At 42.9% G+C, this 7,318-nt stretch overlaps 1 protein-coding gene across 4 annotated transcripts in view; it reads right to left on the reverse strand.

Annotated features, from left to right (window-relative positions):
* Positions 1 to 7,318, reverse strand: part of LOC119445555 (uncharacterized) — a 535,946-nt gene that overhangs the window by 246,659 nt on the left and 281,969 nt on the right. The window lies entirely within an intron of this gene.

The following is a 7,318-nucleotide window of genomic DNA, read 5'->3' on the forward strand; positions in this document are numbered from 1 at the left end:
GGAATTGAACTAATTGTGTGTTGCATGAGTAACCGTTACGGAATCCATGCTGTGAGGCAGTAAAAAAAGTTAATCGAATCAAGGTATTTATATAATTGACTATAGAATATATGCTCAAAAACTTTGCAGGATACTGAAGTTAGGGATCATCATCATCATCATCATCATCACCATCATCATCATCATTATCAGCCTATTTTTATGTCCACCGCAGGACGAAGGCCTCTCCCTGTGATCTCCAATTACCCCTGTCTTGCGCTAGCGTATTCCAACTTGCGCCTGCAAATTTCCTAACTTCATCATCCCATCTGGTTTTCTGCCGACCTCGACTGCGCTTCCCTTCTCTTAGTGTCCATTTTGTAACCCTAATAGTCCACCGGTTATCCATCCTACGCATTACGTGGCCTGCCCAGCTCCATTTCTTCCGCTTAATGTCAACTAGAATATCGGCTATCCCCGTTTGTTCTCTGATCCACAACACCCTCTTCCTGTCTCTTAACGTTAGTCCTAAGATTTTTCGTTCCATCGCTCTTTGTGCGGTCCTTAACTTGTTCTCCAGCTTCTTTGTTAACCTCCAAGTTTCTGCCCCATATGTTAGCACCGGTAGAATGCAATGGTTGTACACTTTTCTTTTCAACGACAGTGGTAAGCTCCCAGTCAGGATTTGGCAATGCCTGCCGTATGCACTCCAACCCAATTTTATTCTTCTGTAAATTTCTTTCTCATGATCAGGGTCCCCTGTGAGTAATTGACCTAGATAAACGTACTCCTTTACATACTCTAGAGGCTGACTGGAGATCCTGAATTCTTGTTCCCTTGCCAGGCTATTGAACATTATCTTTGTCTTCTGGATATTAATCTTCAACCCCACTATTACACTTTGTCGGTTAAGATCCTCAATCATTTGCTGTAATTCGTCGCCATTGTTGCTGAATAGATTATAGCAATGTCAACAGCAAATCGGAGGTTGCTGAGATATTCACCGTTGATCCTCACTCCTAAGCTTTCCCAGTCTAAGAGCTTGGATACTTCTTCTAGGCATGCAGTGAATAGCATTGGAGAGATTGTGTCTCCTTGCCTGACCCCTTTCTTGATAGGTAATTTTCTACTTTTCTTGTGGAGAATCAAGGTAGCTGTGGAGTCCTTGTAGATGTTTGCTAAGATATTCACGTATGCCTCTTGTACTCCTTGATAACGCAATGCCTCTATGACTGCTGGTATCTCTACTGAATCAAATGCCTTTTCATTATCTATGAAAGCCATATAGAGAGCTTGATTGTACTCCGCAGATTTCTCGATTACCTGATTGATGACATAGATATGATCCATCGTAGAATATCCCTTCCTGAAGCCAGCCTGTTCTCTTGGTTGGCTGAAGTCAAGTGTTGCCCTGATTCTATTGGAAATTATCTTGGTGAATATTTTATACAATACTGAAAGCAAGCTAATGGGTCTATAATTCTTCAATTCTTTATCGTCTCCCTTCTTACGTATTAGTATAATGTTGGCATTCTTCCAGCTCTGTGGTACACTTGACGTTGATACATTGCGTATAAAGGGCTGCAAGCTTTTCAATTATGATATCTCCTCCATCCTTGATTAAATCGACGGTTATTCCATCTTCTCCAGCAGCTTTTCCTCTGGACATGTTTTTCACGGCCCTTCTAACTTCATCGCTAGTTAGAGAAGGAGCCTCTATATCCGGTTCATCACTATTTCGAATGAAAGTAGTTTGGCTGTTTTGGGCACTGTACAGGTCAGTATGGAATTCTTCCGCTGCTTTTACTATGTCATGAAAATTGCTGATGATATTACCATGCTTATCTTTCAGTGCATACATCTTGCCTTGTCCTATTCCAAGCTGTTTTCTTACTGATTTATTGCTAGGTTCATATTTTACGGCTTTCTCAATCTTCCCCACGTTATAATTTCGAATATCCCTTACTTTCTTCTTGTTGATCAGTTTTGATAGTTCAGCGAATTCTATCTGATATCTTGAGTTGGACATTTTCATGTTTTGTCGTTTCTTTATTAGGTCCTTTGTTTCTTGTTAGAGCTTACCTACTGGTTGCCTTGGTGCCTTACCTCCCACTTCAATTGCTGCTTTTGAGATCAACCTAGTTACGGTTTTATTTATTACCTCTTTGTTGTTTTTATCTTCCTGTTCTAAAGCTGCATGTTTGTTTGCGAGAACCAGCCTGAATTGGTCTGTTTTTACCATTACTTCCTCTAGGTTGGCCTGTTTCCTCTTGACTAATGTTACTCTTTCTCTCTTCATATTGAGAGAAATCCTAGAACTCACTAACTTACGATCACTGCACTTTACCTTACCTAACACTTCTACATCCTGCACTATGCTTGGATCGGCAAAGAGCATGAAATCTATTTCATTCCTTGTTTCTCCATTAGGGCTTTTCCAGGTCCACTTCCTGTTGCTGCGCTTCCTGAAGAAGGTATTCATTATTCGGAGCCTATTCCTTTCCGCCAATTCTGCCAACGTTATCTCCTCGAGCGTTCCTAGAATCGATGCCGTAGTTGCCAATTGCTTGCTAGCCAACCTGCTTTTCCCCCACTTTTGTATTGAAGTCGCCCATGACTACAGTATACTGAGTTTGCAAATTCAACATCTTCATAAAACTGTTCTATTTCTTCATCATCGTGACTAGAGGTTGGGGCGTAGGATTTTACTACCTTCATTTTGTGCCTCCCATTCAGCTTTATTACGACGACTGCTACCCTCTCATTAATGCTGTAGAATCCATCAATGTTGCCCGCTATGTTGTTATGGACTAGAAATCCTACCCCAGATTCTCTCTTATCTGGAAGACCTCTGTAGCAGAGGACGCGGCCGTTAGTCAGCACTGTGTAAGCCTCATCAGTTATTCTATCCTCACTAAGCCCAATAATATCCCAGGCAATGCCTGATAATTCTTCAAATAGTCCTGCTAAGCTAGCCTCACTCGATAGAGTGCGCGTGTTGAACGTTGCCAGGTTCAGTTTCGATTGGCGGCCTGTCCGGACCCAGAGATTCTTAGCACCCTCTGCCACGTAGCAGGTCTGACCACCGCCTTGGTCAGGTGCTCCGCAGCCACTGGGGACTGAGGGCCATGGGTTAATTGTCGGAGTCATGAGGGAGGTACTGGCCGAATACTGTACCAGGGAGGCCAATTCCTGTTATGGTAAGGGAGTGGCTTTGATGAAGCATAGTGGGCCTTCCTAGTTTGGTTGTACCTGAACTAGTATAGCCCCACTAGGTCTCAGCAATATTTTTTTTCTTGCTGGTGTCAGGCATCACTCCATGGCTGAAAATGTAGTGGACTGGAGTAGGATTCGAACTTACGACCTTCAGATTTGAAGCCGGGTATTCTACCTCTACTCCACGCCACCACTGAAGTTAGGGATATAGGCCTGTAATTTTCCACCAGTTTCTTGTCTCCAGATTTAAAGATAGGATTAACAGCCGCGAGTTTCCAATCCTGTGGAACCAACCCAGTCTCGTACGAGATTTTAAATAAAATGCAGAGATATTGTGCAATAATGCCGTGACATTTCTTTAGAACATAGGACGGAATTCAATCAGGACCCATAGATTTAGAGGTGTCCAATTCCTGCAAAAGACAGTCGATACCATGTATATCGATGTTTATTTCAGGCATGGAATGGTCAAAGGCACTGTTAGGAGGAAGTGATGTGGTCGCGTCAGTCGTTGGTGTCTCTGAAAACACCGATTGAAAATAGCGATGAAACACTTCAAGCTTTTCAGCGTCTGTCGTTATAGCAGTGCCATTTGATTTTTGAAGTACATTACACATGCACATTTATTTTGCATCTCCAGGTTTGATCAGTAGAATAGTCAATTATTTTTACAGCATTCCCTGCGTGAACCGAATTTCTTTAGAAAGTATGGCTATTAATGGCACTCTTGCGCATTCTCCTGCACGTGCATTTGCCATGGCATACACGTCACTTATAATTCCATTGTATCGTGCACAAGTGGTCATATATATATATATATATATATGTATATATATTCAAACTGTGATGTACCTTGTAACAGACGCTATGCTAGGTTACTTCAACAGGTTATATTTTGGCCGTTAATTTGATGCTTTCTTAAAGGTGTTTAATACCCTTTATGGTCTGTCCAATGTGCTCTCTTTTGCAGGTCAAAGGAGTTTTGTAAATGACTCTTTTACCATTCACTAACTCCCACACATGGGTCACAATGCCATTCCCATTCCTGTTAATGATTTCATTCATTGTGACCATTCACCACTTTACACATTCCTATTAGGTTACCCAGGCACAAAACACTATATCAACTTCTTGCTTAGTGGTTATATGTTCTGGCTTGTGCAAAACGTTATGCCTGTACAGCAGCGCTATAGGTCGTGCTTTTTACACCGAAGCTGTCAAGCGCTCAGTCTTTGATGGTCGCGTCCGGATGTAGAAAAATCTCATTGGCCGTATGCTGTATGTGCGAGTGAGAGTGCGCGAGGGACGCGCGCTTTCACGGGGAGCGAACGCACGGCGGAGAGCAAACGCGACTTCTTCCGTCGGGCGAAAGACTGTGGGGGGACGGGAGGGAGGGAGGGGAGGCGACGTTTAACTGCGGCACAAACTGAGTACCTTGCGACCGGGCACAAGGGGAACTGACGACTCAATCTCCCACGCGAAAGGAAAGCGGGAAGGCAGTGCGGGAGGGAGGGGTTGCGGCTTCTGCTCTGCGAGCAACTCGTACTTTGCGCGGCGCCGGGCGGTCGTGCGCACTGTATCTTGAAAGCGATCTGCAACACGGGTCCTACCTTAGTATGTGCTGTGGTTTCGCCGCTCAGCTTCCGTTGAAGCGATAGACCGCATGAACCTTCCCTCGCTGCTGCTGGCACACTTGCTCACGCCAGCGTTTCGACAGCGGTTGTGTGCGGTCACACAACGCGCAGAACTGTTGTGGACAGCGGCGGTGTTTTGCACGCGTTCGTACCAAACGCGCGCGGCGTTGGTGACGTGTTTATGAAGAACGTGCCAACCTTTGCCGTACACCCTATGGCGGTGTACCGTAGCGACCATAAGGCCTTGGTCCCTGTGGTCACTAAATAAATTAAAACCACCGAATTATATATTTCTCATTCTTTAATAGTTCAAATAACCAATTACACCATCACGTCTTAATAGTCATAATTGGAAATACGTAATTCCCACCATACTACATCTTCGCTGGTCTTCCATATCCACCCCAGTGGAAGGGCGGACAGTTTTTTAGTTTAATCATTATCTTCACAATTTCTCCTGCGTTTCCTTGTGCTTAACAGTTTTGTAGCTATTGCCCCAATCAGGTTGTTGGGCAACTGGCCATTCATCAGTCTGTCCACATGAACATTAAGTTTTTGTGCAGCCCTATGGAGACAAGATTTATTTATACTTTGCATTAAGCATGACATCACTAGCCCGTTTTAAGAAGCTTTGATTATCCAGAATATTATTTCATGAGTGCCTTTTTTACCTTTGGCTAAATACATCTAACATATGTCTTGAAAACTCATGCAGATCTTAATAAACAAGAACTTCAAAGACAACAAAGGTGGTAATTCATATGGGAAGTTTATCCTAGTGAACACACCCCTCAACTGCTGTAAAATTACTGTCACATTAATGAACTTTGTGTTTTTAAAATATAAGCCTAGCCAAAAATCGGCGACGTAAGGCTAGCCTTAACATGCAGTTTAACAGTGCCGTTGCTACTCGGTCACCCTTTGTTTTGAAAAGCTCACGCAGCCATACGCAAGAGCCAATACAAATTCAATCTTGTTGCATTACACATATACGCAATTTCCGTATTCAACAATAATTGATCCTACATAAATTCAGAACAGTTCCAGAAAATCATGCACTCTGGTTCCATGTTTTTGTAGTCTTCCCTCCCCAATCTCCACAATATTTTTTTCATATATGTAAAAACTGAAGAATAGCCGCACTTTCATCTGGAATAAGTGCCGAGCCGCGACAGCACCAATTTTCCCAGAATAGAACACTGAAAAAAAAAACGAAATATTGACTGGAGGTACTCCGACAGTGACAGCAGGCTCACAATAAAGCATGAGTGCTCTGCTCTTGAAGTAGGAGTGTATGTTGTAGTCCAAGAACAAAAGATTTTGGGAGTCAGATGATTTTTACAGGGCAGGCAACTTATATATTTGGAAAAGGTTCATTCTGTTAAATTATATCGTGAAATTATCGTGTGAATTTCTCTGCGTTAGTGATGGTCATCTTACATGGTGCCATGCTACAGGGCTTTTTCGTACTTTTATATGGAAATCATTTACAAGGGTAAATAGGAGTAAACAGGACAAAGTTATGTAACACATAACAAACCACCCTATCTTAGTTCAGCTAAAGCCATCTGGACTTTTCATTATCGTATCTTTATAAATGTGACTGACATGTGTAGTTAAGGCAACGTAGCATGACCTCTCATAGAAGAGTGTGCTGTGCCATTAACACTTGAACATACATAAATGACATACACATTGTGTTCACCAAGTGTGATAACAATAAATTGCTTCTCTTTGCCTATTCGTAGAAACACACGTGTACTGATTTCCTACTAAAGGCTACATATGAGTACAGGAACTGCATATGTTATTGTGTTGATAACTTATTGCATTCATAACACACTAAAAAGATGAGCAAACAGTTCTCAATTATGCTATGGCACAATGAATAGCGCAGTTCTAGTTGTAGTGGTCATTAGAGGGAGATGGCACTGACAAAGTCTAAAGACGGACTTATCAGTGTGTTGAGTTCCGTATAATACCAAATAAAAGCTTACAAAATTCTTGTTTCAGTTCTGCGTCACACGTCCGCAACAAGTACTTTAATTGTCTACACTGCATGTCTGCCAGCAAAATACGAAGCCTATTGGTCACCTTTAGCAGGTCAGTAGGAACAGATTTAAAATTCCCTCTAGATACAAGGTGGTCAGCAGCATGGTAAGTTGCACGTGTAGCGAAAAAGCTCAGAAGAAAAAAAAAAAGGGCAGCTAGCTTAACTGCACTTCTAGTTCAGAGGCCTCTTCTCCGATGGTCTAGCGGCACGCTATTGTCTACTGGCTTGCTCCTGTTGCTCGTGATGGCTCAGGAACGTTCCACTGTTACTCAATCCAGCTGAATATCCGGCCAAGACATGGTGCTCTGAACTGGTCTTTTGTACCTTGATGCCTGCTGACCCTACCGGCCTGATGGCCTATGATCCTCGAGCTCCTTCCCGAGTTCCTTAGTGCTACAGGCTTCACGTTTGCTGTTGGCTCCCACTCTGGTGCCCT

Source organism: Dermacentor silvarum, chromosome 3 (genome assembly GCF_013339745.2).
Source record: "Dermacentor silvarum isolate Dsil-2018 chromosome 3, BIME_Dsil_1.4, whole genome shotgun sequence".
Classification (NCBI taxonomy): Eukaryota; Metazoa; Arthropoda; class Arachnida; order Ixodida; family Ixodidae; genus Dermacentor; species Dermacentor silvarum.